The following is a 15,322-nucleotide window of genomic DNA, read 5'->3' on the forward strand; positions in this document are numbered from 1 at the left end:
AAGTAAAAAAAAGGGCCGCGATTCCTCCAGAAGGGCCAGGCCTCGTGAATCTGGCTATGCATCCTGCTGCTAGCTCTGTTAATTCATCTTTGCTTTAAAGCAATTGCAGAAGTGTCCAGTGTGGATGGAGGGGACCAGCACTTTCCTTTCATACAGTGGATTTGTTGGAGAAATGATCAGACAGCAGATCTTGGTTTGCGTTCTATAGTTCAGGAAATGTTGCTTTTGTTGTTTGATTTTTATTTATTTATTTAAGCGCATTTGTCAGAATTACGATTGTCCCTAGTGATTAGGGCATTTCCTCAGTGGCTTTTCTTCAGTGGGCAAGCTTACAAAACACTGCCTCCCTGTCTTTCATCATATCACAAGAAAGATAACTATTCCCTGTATAAGGGAGTTTTAATGTTTTATTATGCTTTTATATTTGTTGTAAGTTGCCCAGAGTGGCTGGGGAAGCCAAGTCAGATGGGCAGGGTACTATAATATAATATAATATAATATAATATAATATAATATAATATAATATAATATAATATAAATCTCGAAGCTACAAACATGAGTCTGACCAAACTGCGGGAGGCAGTGGAAGACAGGAGTGCCTGGCATGCTCTGGTCCATGGGATCACGAAGAGTTGGACACGACTAAATGACTAAACAACAACAATAATATAATACCTCTTGTTATGCTTGCTTCAGGTTGAGCGTTTTCAGGTTGCATCCCGCGGCGACCCGGAACTACCAGAAAGGGTTACTTCTGGGTTTCACCGCTCGCACAATGACGTCATGCGCCGAAGCAGTGAATTGCGACCCGCGCACATGCAGATGTGGGTTGCGTTCTGCTCATGTTGCGAACGCGCCTCCGGGTAATAATAATAATAAATTTAATATATAATATAATATTATAATATAATATGATATGATATAATATAATATAATATAATATAATATAATATAATATAATATAATATAATATAATATAATATAATATAATATAATATAATATAATATAATATAATATAATATAATATGGCCTGCTCTTCAGCCAAAAAAAGCTTCCTCAAGTGGCTTGCGTAAAACCAAGGCTTGCAATCTAAAATAAAAACAAAAATACGACACACAAGGCAAAAGGGACAGGGAGGGCAGAGGAAAAAAGCAAAGCTGGGCACTGATTCCCACACAGTAGTTTCTTAGAAAGGCCGGCTGGCATAGAAGCAGTCCGGTGGCAGGAGGTGCTGAATGGGGCTGGTCTTTCAGCAGTTCTGATGGAAAGCATCCCACTTCTTCTCTCCCCCTCGGAGGCAGCCTCATGGGATGGCTGCTGCCTGGTGACAACTGTGGGAAAGGAGCCTTGATGGAGCTGGTCTTTTTAATGTTGGCAGGACTCTCATTTCGTCTGGGTCTGTCTCCTGCATGCGCCTGGCTTATATATCATGGAGAAAGTGTTATACTTTGAGGGAAAACTTAATGCAAATGATGTACAGGTGGTACCTGACACCAAGTTAAGTTGGCGAAGATGCATAAATCTGCGTCAAACATCTGATGGAAATGTGAAGAAGCAGAAGACTCGTTTCATCACATGTGATAGACGCGTAAAGTGGCTAAGCACTTTTGAGAAATGATCTATAATGAGATAAAAAATATATTTAAGGTAATTCTCCCAGAAAGTCCAGAAGCCTCTTTATTAGGCATAATGGGAACAGATGTCCCCTTCAAAAACCAGGTAAATCTATTTCTTTACAGCAGCTCAAATATTATATGCACAAAAATGGCGGGGAATAGCGATGCCTTTGAAAGAGGAGTGGCGGTTGGAATTGGCAGAATTGGCTAGTCTGACTTGTAAAATTAGAGATAAAAAAGAGACTGACTTTGAGTAGGATTTGAAAATGTTTGTAGATTATTTAAAAACTCAGTGTAAACGTGTTAAGACACAAATAGGATTTGACTGGGGACAGCAGTGGGAAGGATGGTGGAGTTTTGTGTTTTGTGGCTTTTTTGTTTTTTGCAGAAGCGAAGACATGGAGTAACTAATATGCAGCACAAATTTAAATTTTGGGGAAACCATGGAGGGAAGGGAGGGGAAGTCCTAGGTTGACCGACTGATTGCAAAGCCTGAAATGTTGTTGGATTATTGTTTATCTTTTAACAAATTCCATAAATAGAATTAATAAGACAAATACGCGGAGGGGAAGTCTCTCAGGGGCTACTGGCCACTAGGGCTAGGTTCTCCCTCCACTGTCCGAGGCTGGTGGCTCTTGTGGCCTTCTCATTGGGGGCATCTGGTTGGCGAGGACGGGGGGGGGACTGCACTCGGTGGGCCCCCTTGGGCCAGATCCAGCCGCAGGGCACTCCATATTGAGCCCCCGCCCAAACACTTATTTCCAGGCATCTTCAACCCCCTCCTCTCTTAAAAGAAATGATTATGATCTCATCAAGGTGAACCATTTTTCATTTCCAGATGGATTTTAAAAATTTATTTCCTCCTCTCTTGCAGCAAGGGAACCAACTTCTTCCTGTGCACGATATATATATATATATATATATATATATATATATATATATACACACACACACACACACACACACACACACACACACACTCATACACACACACACACACACACACACACACACACACACACACACACACCTTTAGTGAAGGGAAGGCAGGCAGGGAAGGATGTCAAACTTTGGGAGGGGGGGTTTTCCCTCTCTGTCTGACCTGGTGGTGGGTGAGGATGGCACGGGAGGGGGGGGGGTTTGTTTTGCTTTTGTAGGAGGCGATTGCAGCTCCATTCTCTCTTTTTCACACGCACAGGCCCACGTACACACACCAGGCCCGAAGAAGTGGGTGTGGCTCTGCTATATTAAGTCCTGGGCTGGTGCCAGCATACTGTTACGGTGACCATTTTGAGGCCTTCTCCTTGTGCAATCCACTGGGGAACCGGGAGCGAAAAATCCTGCTGCCTCTGAAAGCCAAGGATGCTGCGGGAAAGCTCTGGCTGCCATCACGAGGGGCTTGCTGGGATGAGAGCAAGTTGCCTCTCTGTTAGAGCTGAGCGGTACCTGCTTTTCAACATTGCGATATATCACCAGCCAAACATCGCGATATACTGATATATCACAATGTCTGAAATAAGGATGGAGCTTTGTAGATGCATTGGCTGGCTTCACAGTTTCCCCCACATTGTGATTTTTGCATAATGCACGCATGCACACACAGACATCATGATTCACAATATATTGCCAGGTCAAGAATTATGAAACCAATATCATGATAGGGACTTCAAACCGGTTTGGGGTGATATATTGATATATCACCCAGCTCTACTGTTTATGCCAAATACCAGTATTGTCAACACTGACTGGCAGCACAGCTCTCCGGGGTTTCAGGCAGCAGATACTGTATTTTTCCGTGTATAAGACTAGGTTTTTTCCCTTTAAAATAATGTTAAAAATTAGGGGGCGTCTTATACATGGATACATCTCCCCCATTTTCTTAAATCTGAGTCTCCCAAAATAGGGGGCGTCTTCTACATGGGGGTGTCTTATAAATGGAAAAATACGGTATCTCTCCCACCCCTACCCAGAGGTGCCTGTTGGTGTGTACACCTGTGCCCCTTCCCTAAAAATAAAGCGCAAGATTGCAGTCCTCATGGCAACAAATAAAGAGCCGCTGCCAACCAGTGTGGGCAACATGAGTCTAGGGTGGCTTCCTGCGTAAATCAGCTCTATTCGGAACATTGAGGACTGAGTACTTTGTAGCTGGGTGGCAGAGTAATGCTTTGTATTCAGATGGCTCCTGGTTCAATCTCCAGCATTTCCAGGAAGAGCTGGGAAAGGCTGTTTCCTGGAACCCTGGAGAGCAGTGTAGCAGTGTTAGAAACTCAGATATACCCGTATTTTTTCGCTCTATAACACGCACCCGACCATAACACACACGTAGTTTTTAGAGGAGGAAAATCTGTAGGCATGCCACCCGTAGGCATTCCCTCCATAACACGCACAGACATTTCCCCTTACTTTTTAGGAGGAAAAAAGTGAGTGTTATGGTGCAAAAAATACGGTATATAAGCTAATTGCCAGATGGCACCTTTAACCTGGGTTGTGGTCACCACAGCAGAATGTCTAATCGCCATCCCCCCCCCCCGTTGTTGTTGTTGTTGTTGTTGTTGTTCAGTTCATTTCTATGCTGCTTTTTATGTTAAAGCAAAAGCCTCAAAGCGGTTTACAACACATTAAAACATCAAGTAAAACAATCCAAAATAAAGCAAATTCAGACTTCCTGGGAAATATTTTAGATCCTTCTCTAAGTGACATTTAGCTTTCCCCATATTTATTTATTTACCTACTTAATTTATATAGCTGCCCCACAGCAAAAGTACTCTAGGAAGCAAGCGTGGTATAGGGATTTGGGTCAGACTAGGACTAGGAGATCCGGGTTCAAATCCCCACGCAGTCATGAAGCTCATTGTGTGACCTTAGGCCAGTCACCTACCTCACAGGGTCATCGTAGGGAGGGTGAATCCTGCACCCCTTGGAGAAAAAGGTGGGAGAATAAGGTAATAAATAAGCTCTGCGGGTTACCTGCTTAAGAAAGCTGGAGGACACAGCGAGGTGGAGATGCCAGTCACAAAATGCACCTGGGGGATTTCGGACACTGCTGGTGAGCTGTTCCAGTCAGTGTAGAAATTCTGATGGAGCCAGTGGGACTGACCTGATAAAAGGCAGTTTCTGATGTTCTTATTGTATACTCTGATGGATCGTCACCCAACTTTTCAACAAACGGTGGGACCCTCCTAGATTTTGAGAGCAGGCTTTCTGTTTCAGTCGTGTGGCAGGGAGGCACAGATCCAGCATCCTACTTTTCTGAAGTTCATCAAATGCTTCCACAAAGCCCATTAAGGAGAGCTGGAGAGCCATGGACTTCACCTCCAGTGTCTCTCCCAGCTTTTGATGTTCTGGGGTATATTTCCTTGTCACGTGAAGATTCTGTTTATTTAGTAACCTATCTTACAATTTTATAAATAGTTGGCAGCTACTGAATCAGCCTTCAATAAGATGAAGTGGAAAAAAGAACCCAAACTCTTGAAAATCAGCAGGTACCGTTTCTACAATTGCACAATTAATGTTTGCTTCAAGGAAAGGGGGCCTTAAATGCAAAATGCTTCAGTAGCTGCCGAAAACACTGAGACCCTATCTTGATTTCAGCTGGTAACTTGATTCCAGAGGCCTGGGGCTGCCATTGTGGCTAATAACACAGAATACCAGCACACACACACACACCCTGTTGCACATACAGTACTAGATTTGTCATTTGTGGCCTTGGAAGGGAGAAATTCAACACCACTTTGTAAATCTGGGATTGTGAACCTCAGCCCCTGAGGGGCCAAATACCCCCCCCCCCAAGCCTCTGTGTCTGCCCCTTGAAACTTGCCCCAGGCCACACCCCTCCACAGCTTCCCTCTGCACTCCCCCCAAGTGCTTTGGGGTTTTTTTAGCGTAGAGAAAAGGCGAGAAAGAGGTAAGACTGTTGGAAGTTTATGAAATTATGCAAGGCATAGGGGAAGTGGATAGAGAGAAGTTTTCCTCTTTCATGGGTATCAACGGAAGCTGAACACTGGAAGTTTCAGGACCATCCTCCTTCTCACAGTGCAGAGTTAAACTGTGGAACTCACTGTTGCAGGAGACAGCGATGGGCGCCAGCTTGGATTGCCTTAAAAGAGAATGAGACTGTCATACTGGAGGTGGAAGAAGCCAGCCACCAATGGTTTCCAGCCACCATGGCTATGGTCAGAGGCAGTAATTGCTTCCAAATTCCAGTCGCTTGAAACCATGAACGGCAGTGCTCTTCTGCTCAGGTCCTGCTTGGGGGTTCCTCTCAGGCTCCTGGCTGGCTACTGTGAGAACCAGTGTTCGAAATTAGCCAGGCGCCAAGCATAATTTTCACCTGGATGACGGCCACCAATTGATGGGGCCTGGGTGCCAGGATGGCGCCTAGTGTCTCCACCATCTGGAAGTGCCTGCCTGGAGATCCTCGGATCTGGGCTGTTTTCACACACTAATACCCTGTTCTGTATATTCATATCCATTATATTTTATCTGCGCTATCAGAAAGAATCTCAGGAACCCAAATGCTTTCTTTGTGCAGCCTGAGCAGGAGCAGTCAGCATAAAGAAAAAGAGGTCGGAATAGGCCAATAGTTATGTGGACCATCCCTGGATCAAGGGACTTTTCCTCATTAAGTTCTCAAAGCTCTTAACCAGGCATACGCAAACTCGGTCCTCCAGATGTTTTGGGACTATAACTCCCATCATCCCTAGCTAACAGGACCAGTGGTCAGGGATGATGGGAGTTGTAGTCCCAAAACATTTGGAGGGCCAGGTCTGCCTATGCCTGCTCAAGGTTGCCCTTTGAACTAGCCAGATGTTTAACTGAGAATCAATCGCAGTCAGTCCGTCCTTTGAAAAATAAGACTTGAGAGTTGTCTTGCCCCCAAATGGCAACTAGACATTCTGTTTTGGTGATTGCGACCTTGGTTTAAGGAGCCATTTAAGAGTCGAGGAGAAGGAGGCTGTGTTCTGTCTTCACAGTTGGGAGAGAGTAGGTGCTTCTGAATGCCTTTAACTGGAAACCACAGTAGAGGGGAGTTGTCTTCGCTTGCTTGTGGGCATCCCATGGGGGCATCTGGCTGGCCGCTGTGATGACAAGATTCAGGACTAGGTGGGTCTCCTTTGGGTCTGATCCAGCAGCAGGGGGGGATTGTATGCAAACATCACCTTTAAAGAAACCAAAAGCTTCCCTAGGTGAAATATCCCCATAAACTCCTCTCCACCACTTACTGCTCCTACAAAGTTTTGCAAAGCTGTTGCAACAGGTCATGTGATCTTGGACCTAGCCCTTTAAAACAAACAAAAACATAAGCAAACCACAATTTACCTGTATCTCTCTTTTCCACCCCCAGCCCATATCTCAAAGTGCTTTGTTTGAAACTTACGAGAAATCCCCACTTGGCATCGTAAGTTGGCGTCTCTCCTCACCTTTCTGTGAAATATTAAAGCAGGGCTGTCTCAGGGGTGCGGAGTGTGTGTGTGACAGTTTTGTGTGGCAGAACCAGCATGGCGTTCGGTCCCTCCATTTCCAGGAGGACAGTGGCCTTCCTTTTCCACGGCCATCTGGCTAGCCCCTGTCTGGGGTTCTGTCGGCTTGTGACAAGCCACCCTGCTAGATGGACCCTTCCGTCTGCTTAGCAGATCTCTTTGTGATGTATTCTGTGGTGGCTGTTGTGGAGCCTCCATATTGAAGAGCAGTCTTATCTCTTGAGTTCCCGGAGCTGGACACCAAAAATGCCAGGGAAGGCTGTTGCCTTTGCAGCCTGTTTCTGAGTTTCCCTGAGTTGGGCTGGTTGGAGGACGTGGGGACTTGGACTGATCCAGCAGAACCTCCATGGTTAGAGGCAGTATATCCAGAGCCACTCAGCATTCTTAGGAATGTTGAAGGGACCAGCCCAGGGTATGGCAGGGCATATGGGCAGCAAAATAGCACTCCCTGCCGTGGAGGAAGGGCAATGGTAGTGCAACTGCTTTGCATGCAGAAGATCTCAGGTTCAGTCCCTAGCAACTCCACTTAGGGCTGGAAATATCTCCTGTTTGAAACCCTGGAGAGCTGCTGCCAGTCAGTGCGGACAGTACTGAGTTCAATGGACCATTGACCCAGCTTAAGACAGCTTCCTGTTTAGGGAGGGGCCGTAGCTCATTGGTAGAGAACCTGCTTTGCATTCCCTGTCTGAAACCCAAGAGAGCTGCTGCCAGCCAGTGTAAACATTACTGGTCAGCATGGGCACCTTCTTTCACTCCCAGCAGAATCAGCACTTTATTCAGAACGATGAGGACATGGAATCCTCCTTTATTTGCAGCGGAGGTTTGAAAGGCAGACGGTCCTGGGTGCAAACCTAGGTGAGGACTGGGAAGGCCCCCCTGTGCTGCCAGTCAGTGTAGGCAATCCCGGGAGCCAGATGGACTCGACACAAAGCGGCTTCCCGAGTTCCCATTTGGGGTCCTCCGTGCGGAAGTGAAGCGGGTTCTCCTGGGACTCTGAGCGCGCGCTGCTCTCCTTAACCCCCAATAAATCCCAAACCACCGTCATCCTCCGGAGCTGACTTTTGCAAAACAAGCAAGCAGACAGCAGCCACAATAACCCCCCCCCCCCCAGTAAGTGACTGGCTGCCTTGTTTGGCCGTGGGGCGGCATCCCCCCCTCCCCGCCACGCTAATGGCACGCGCAGGATCCATTTCCAAGCCCCTTCCTGTGCCACAAGCGCACTTTGCTTTTGTGCATAATGGCACCGGGCGCGCGGGGGACTTAATCTTGCTTTGCAATCCTGCCTCTTTGAAGACGGTCCCTTCTCTCCCTCCCTGCCCACTTCAGAGTCCTAAGGTCATTCCTGCAACTGCCCCGGAAGCTTAAAACCAGCTTACAAGAGGGGCACCACCGCCAGCCTCCTTTTATTGGCTCCCTTAAGAGGCGAAGGAGAGCTGCTTCCCGGGAGTCTCATCCCTGGCTTACTTTCTTTCTTTCTTTTTCCCCTTCTCCTCCTCTTTTCGGCAGAAAACAGCTGCCAGCTGCTCGGGATGCCAGGCACTTTCCGCGCGTAGGTAACACCGTGGTCCGGGGTGCTGGGCTCGCTTCTTTCTGTTCGTTCCCTTCTGCACCCCAAAGCTGGACCCCCTTTTCTCTTCCCCTCTCTTGTTAGCAAAGCACCCCCCCCAAAAAAAAGGCAGTTTCGTGGGGGGCGGGTTGCGTGAGAGAAGTTGACTTGGAGTTTGCCGGGAAACAGGAGGAGGGAACCTACAGAAAGCCGGGCAGCTGGTAAATTCTTCTTTGCAAAGCAGAATGAGAGTGGAAGGGAACCAGAGACCGAAACATTGCACCTAATTTTTATGATACCACTCTGTGCCTCGCCTGGCACACCCAAAGGGGCTTCCTGTTTCAACAACAACAGAACCGATCCACAACTTCCATCCTTCCAGAATCCTAAGGGGTACAAGGGTTTTTAAGTGGGGGTGGGGGTGTTGAAAAACAGTGTTTTCAGTCTCCTGCTACTTTTGGGGGAGGGCAAAGGTGTTCCAACTCTAGTTTTAAAATCCTGTGCAATTGGGGGTTTGTGTCAGCTGTGTTTGTGATCAAAACTGCCCCAGGAGAAGCTCGTTTATGCTGTTGTTCTGGTTTTGTGTTTGTTTTAAATTAGAAGAGCAAGGCTTCATGCGATAATAAAATGATCTGTGGCCCTGTATAAAGGAACCGTTGGCCAGTTACTCAAGTTTCTCTCTTCTCCTACAGCTCTTGGGGGAGGGGACTTCTGCCCCATCCCAAGTTTCTGAGGTGGGAGGGGGAGTTAATTTATTCAAGTGGTTTTTCAAGTCTAACCTTGGATCCCTAGGGGCCAGGAATTTGTGTGTTTCCTTGCTTTTTTTGTGGGGGGGGGTGGATGTTTTAATTCAGAGCCCCTCCAGTATTGGGTTTCTGTAATATACCTGTCCGTTGCCCCGACCTGTAACTTGCTGGTTTGCAGATGTGCGCTTGAGCATTATTTAAGTGTGCATTTGGGTTATGCGCCTTGGATGCTGAAATAACTCAGTCAGTAGAGCATGAGACTCTTAATCCCAGGGTCGTGGGTTCAAGCCCCACATTGGGCAAAGAGATTCTTGCATTGCAGGGGGTTAGACTAGATGACCCTTGTGGTCCCTTCCAAATCTACAATTCTGTGATTCTATGATACTTACCATATGTGCAGCAGAGTAGGACCCTGGGCCCATCTATAGCCCAGAGGTGTGTCCCTCCATATAGGCCAAGGATGGAGGAACATCTGGGGTGCTCTGGATGTTGAGGGGCTCTACCTCCTACTTATCACCCCCCCCCCCATCAGTGCCCATGCTGGCTGCATATACTGGGAACATAGGAAGCTTTCTTATACAGAGTCCAGCACTGAGTGGCATCAATTGCTCTCCATCCCTTCAGGCAAAGGTCTCTCCCAACCCTCCCTGGATTGAACCAGGCAAAGCAGATTCTTGACCACTGAGCTGCAGCTTCCTAACAATGATTTGTGCAGAATAGATCCTGATTAGCTTGTGGAACGCACTGCCACAAGAGGTTGCATCCAGCTGAGGCTACATTTAAAGGTGACTTGAAAACTACAACTAATCCAGAATGCGGCTGCCATACTGGTGACTGGAAACAGCCATCTGGACCATATTAACACTGGTCCTAAAGGATCTACATTGGCTCCCAGTATGTTTCTGAGCACAATTCAAAGTGTTGGTGCTGGCCTTTAAAGCCCTAAACTGCCTCGGCCCTGTAGACCTGAAGGAGCGTCTCCACCCCCATCATTCAGCCCGGACCCTGAGGTCCAGCGCCGAGGGCCTTCTGGAGGTTTCCTCCCTGTGAGAAGTGAGGCTATAGGGAACCAGGCAGAGGGCCTTCTCAGTGGTGGTGCCCACCCTGTGGAACACTCTCCCGTCAGATGTCAAGGAAATAAAACTACAGTTCAGGAAGTCTGTTCTTAAATCAAAGCGTTTTTAAACCAAGGCGTTCTTTCCCATAGCAGCGGGGGACTCAATTTACAAATGGAACATATTCTGCTTCCAAGGCAAAGTTCACAAACCAAAACACCTACTTCCGGGTTTGCAGCGTTCTTAATCCAAGTTGTTCATAAACTAAGCTGTTCTTAAACCAAGGTACCACTGTATTTGGCTTTCTGAAGGAAGCCCTGCGTAGGGAAGGTTTTAATGTTTGACATGTTAATTTGTTTTTATGTGTTGGAAGCCGCCTGGAGAGGCTGGGGCATCTAAGGCAGAGGCATTCAAATTAATGGGCCTAAGTAAGTCATTTACTCTGATGCTATGGGCCTCCTTTGAGTATTGCTAAGCTTAGATACAAGCCAAGAATCCTGGCCAAACAAATACTGGCCGTGGAGGTGCCGTGGTTCAGATTTTGGGGGTGGTTCTGCGCGGCTCACATAGTGATGGGACAGGGAGGGCCATTTCCGTTAGTACCAGGGACAGCCTTGCAACCACTTTGTGAGCCCCCCACCCCACTACAGTGTGAAAAAGCAGCATGGGTGACTAGGTGTGGATGGGCTGCACCTTTTTTATAGATCTACTTAAGCCACCAACTTCCTGGCTCAAAGCAGAGCCTCCTGCCCTGGCACATTCTCACTGGTTGTTTCCTTTCATTTTTGCTTTTCAAGCTGAGTATAATGTCAAGTCCGTGTCCAAAGAACTACTCTCAGTTAGGACTTCAAGGCAATCTTTTCTCTCCCCACCCCTGGGGCCAAGCCAGACAAACATTTGAAATTAGCCAGGCACTTTTTGCACTTGGCTATCGGTCACTCGTGACCAAGGGAAGATGCCTGGGTGCCAGGATGCCGCCTGACAGCTCCACCATCTGGGGATCCGTGGATTGGGACTGTTTTCACACACGAATACTGCATCCTGTAGAATTCTATCGGTTATATTTTATCTGCACAATTGGAATGAATTTCAGGAACCCAAATGTGTTTTCATTGCCTCCTGAGCAGGAGCAGTGAACATCGTTAAAGTGAATTGTTGTCACTTGTCTTTGCTTCCCCCACTGCCCTGCTCAGAGTTGGGAAGAATATTCCTATGTTATGAATGGTCCGTGTCTCCATTATAAGAAAAAGAGGTCGGAATAGGCCAATAGATTTGTGGACTGTCACTGGATAAAAGTGACTTCGCTTTTGCTTTTTTACATTCTCAAAGCTCAGTCAGTCCATCCTTTGAAAAATAAGACTTGAGAGCTGTCTTGCCCCAAAATGGCAACTAGACATTGCATTTTGGCGACTGTAGTCTTGGTTTAAGGAGCCATTTGGCTCCTTGCTTATATACCTGAATTTCTAATGCTGAAGCCATATTAGAAACTGCTTCTGAAAGAAGGCAGTCCCCTTAGCTCTGCAGTAGAACACCTGCTTTGGATGTAGAAGGTCTCAGGTCCTCTGGGGTTGGGGGAAGACCCCTCTCGACCTGAATGCCTCAAGAGCCCACCATCAGTCAGAGTAGACCACAAGGGCGGGGGCCTCAGGTTCAAGGGCCATACACCTCCCTCCAGCCCCCAGCCCTGCTTTGTTTGCCTGGCTGGCGTATGTCCTTGAACTCTGCAGCAGCGTGGTGTAGTGATTAGGGTGTTGGGCTAGTACTGGGGTTCGAGTCCCTGCTTGGCCAGGAAATTCGCTGGGTGACCTTGCTCCAGTCGCTACCTCTCAGCCTAACCCACCTCACAGGGTGTTGTTTGAATTATAAATGCTGAGAGGGGAGGAACTATGTACACCAGCTTGAGCTCCCTGCAGGAAAAGGTGGGATGTAAAGGCAATTAATAATAATAATGTCTTCATTTGAATAGAGCAGGGTTTCCCAAACTTGGGTCTCCAGCTGTTTTTGGACTACAACTCCCATCATTCCTACCTAGCAGGACCAGTGGTCAAGGATGATGGGAATTGTAGTCTAAAAACAACAGGACGCTCAAGTTTGGGGAACCCTGGAATACAGGATAGAGAGGGGGTGGAAACCCTCAAAAGGGAATGTGGCCTTTGGACTGGGAAGCCTGGAGCAAACTAAGGTGGGGAACCTCCGGATGGTGCGGGGATCACAAGTTCCATCATCGTCCCTGATCATTGGTCATGCCGCCTAGGGGGGCTGACGAGTGTCAGTGTCCCAGCAATTCCCGCAAGGCCTCAGGCATTCCCAAATCCTGCTCCGAACAACCCCACCTGTCCACCTGGGTTGAAGGCAGCTTCAGATGAGAAGGGCTCTGCAGCTCACGCTTTTTATTTCAGCAGAGTACTCGTATCTCTGCATCAGAGTGTTAATTGGGCTGCTTTTGTTTTTATTTTGATTGTGTATTTTGTGTTTTTATATTGTGATTTTATGTTGTAACCATTCTGAGACTGGTGGGTATAGGGCGGGATACAAAACAAACAGGGAACATGTTGTTCAGTTCTTCCACCCCTTCTTTTTTAAAAAAGCCAGTGGCTATCAGCCACAATGGCTATCTTCTCCCTCCACTGTCATGGTCAGTAAACACTTATGAATGCCGTTGCAGGGAGAGTTGGTTGCTCTGGTCCTCCTTGTGGGCATCTGGCTGGCCACTGTGAGGACAGGATCCTGGACTGGATGGCCAAATCCTGCAGGGACCAGGTTATGTTTTTAAGGTCTACAAACCTCTTGTATAAATATCTGCCTGCTCCACCAGTAACCCAGTACACCTTTTTCTCTTTTGCCTTCTCCCTAGGTTTCTTGTAGTCGGGATCTCCCTCCCCAAAACAACCTTCGGAAGGACTGAGCAGACCTTTCCTGGGAACCCATGAACGGCTGGGACAGGTAGGAGCTTCCTGTCTTGTGTGACTTGGAGGGTTGAGCCCAACAGTAGTCAAAATCAGAGCGGATCCACAGAAACCGGAATGTGGAGCTCACTCCTCCCAGGAATGGCCACCAACTTGGATGGCTTTAAAGCAAGATTGGACAGATTCATGGAGAAGGAGGAGGCGATCAGTGGCTGGTTGGAGGCAGCAAATGCTTTTCAGGAGACCAGAGGGGCCTGTGTGCTCAAATCCGACTTGGGGTTTCCCACAATGGGCATCTGGTTGGCAACTATGAGAAGAGGATGATGGACTAAATGGGCTTGATCCAGCAGGCTATTCTTATTTTCTTTGTGAAGGACTTGACTGTGTAAGATCCATTAATTTCAATGGGTCTTCTCTGAGGAGAACTTAGTCGGTGACAACCCTTGAGGATGATGATGATGATTTTAAGATGTCACTGTGGCCTGGTGTCTGGAAAAAAAGGAAAATGATAAGAATTGGTTCTGGCGACTAAAGCTGGACTCTCCTGTTTTGTTTTTTCCAAGGCAAGGTACCACAGTTGCTGGAGGGCAATCCGCAGGGACCAGCCCTAGCTTCTTGTTCCCCCAGAAACATTAAGCTGCCCTGATAAAGGACTTGGGCCCCAAATGTAAGAATCAGCCTGTTGGATCAGGCCAAGGGCTCGTCTAGTCCAGCCTCCTGTTCTTGCAGTGGCCAGCCAGATGTTCACTGTGGGAAGCCCAAAGCAGGACCCCAGTGCAACAGCAGCAGGGTTCGAAATTAACCAGGCACATTTTGCAGCTGGCTTTTGACCACTTGCGACCAAGTGAATTTGCCAGGATGCTTCCTGACACCTCCACCATCTGGAGGCGCCTGCCTGGGGGTCCTTGGGCCTGGACTGTTTTCACACACTAATACCCAACCTTGTAGAATTCTATCCATTATATTTTATCTGTACAATCGGAATAAATTTCAGGAACCAAAATGCTTTTTCTGTGCAGCCTGAGCAGGAGCAGGGAACAAAGTTATAGTGAATTGTTGTCGCTTGTCTTGGCTTCCCCCACTGCCCTGCTGAGAGTTGGGAAGAATATTCCCACGTCATGAATGGTCTGAGTAACCATTAAGAAAAAGAGGTTGGAACAGGCCAGTATGTATGTGAACTGGATAAAGTGACTTTTTCTTCTTTTAAGTTCTCAAAGCTCTTAACCAAGCCCAAGGCTGTCGTCTGAACTAGCCAGACGTTTAACTGAGAATCCGTCACAGTCAGTCCATCCTTTGGAAAATAAGACTTTAGAGCCGACTTACCCCAGAATGGCAACTAGACATTTCATTTTGGCGACTGTGACCTTGGTCTATGGCAGGGGGTCAGCAAACTATCAGCAGGGGGCTGGTCCACTGTCCCTCAAACCTTGTGGGGGGCCGGACTATATTTTTGGGGGGAGGGGAATGAACGAATTCCTATGCCCCGCAAATAACCCAGAGATGCATTTTAAATAAAAGCACACATTCGACTCATGTAAAAACACACTGATTCCCAGACCGTCCACAGGCCAGATTGAGAAGGCGATTGGGCCGGATCTGGCCCCTGGGCCTTAGTTTGCCTAACATTGTCTACAGAGCTTATATATCTGAGTTTCTAACACTGAACAGCAGCAACTCTCCCCACTTGCAACTCCCAGCAATGGTAGAGGGAGAACATAAGTGACTGTGGCTGGTATCTGCTGATAAGTCTTGTCCTGTGCAGATTTGTCTAACCCGCCCCCCTTGCCTTGCAAGGGGTTGGAGTAGATGACCCTTGGTGCCTTCCAGTTCCACAGTTCTGTGATTCTGTTATTACAACCAAGCGAAAGGACTACCATGATGAGGGGCATTTCCTGGGAGAGAAGAGGTGTGGCGTGGAAAAAGAGAAGAGTCCTCAGGGCTGGACAGTGGGTCGCATTTGCCCCCAAGCCCC

At 47.5% G+C, this 15,322-nt stretch overlaps 1 protein-coding gene across 11 annotated transcripts in view; it reads left to right on the forward strand.

The window, feature by feature from the left end:
- GATAD2A (GATA zinc finger domain containing 2A) overlaps nt 1–15,322 on the forward strand; it is an 83,691-nt gene that overhangs the window by 30,644 nt on the left and 37,725 nt on the right. For 8 of the 11 annotated variants that reach the window (XM_082206414.1, XM_082206420.1, XM_082206415.1 and 5 more), the window contains exon 2: nt 13,299–13,387. The gene's annotated coding sequence lies outside the window, so the exon portion shown is untranslated. Of the gene's footprint in view, nt 1–8,496; nt 8,651–13,298; nt 13,388–15,322 lie in introns of those variants that run through there. The other 3 variants (XM_082206416.1, XM_082206412.1, XM_082206417.1) reach the window with 2 other exon arrangements.

This window comes from Podarcis vaucheri, assembly GCF_965113315.1.
Source record: "Podarcis vaucheri genome assembly, chromosome: 18".
Taxonomy (NCBI): Eukaryota; Metazoa; Chordata; class Lepidosauria; order Squamata; family Lacertidae; genus Podarcis; species Podarcis vaucheri.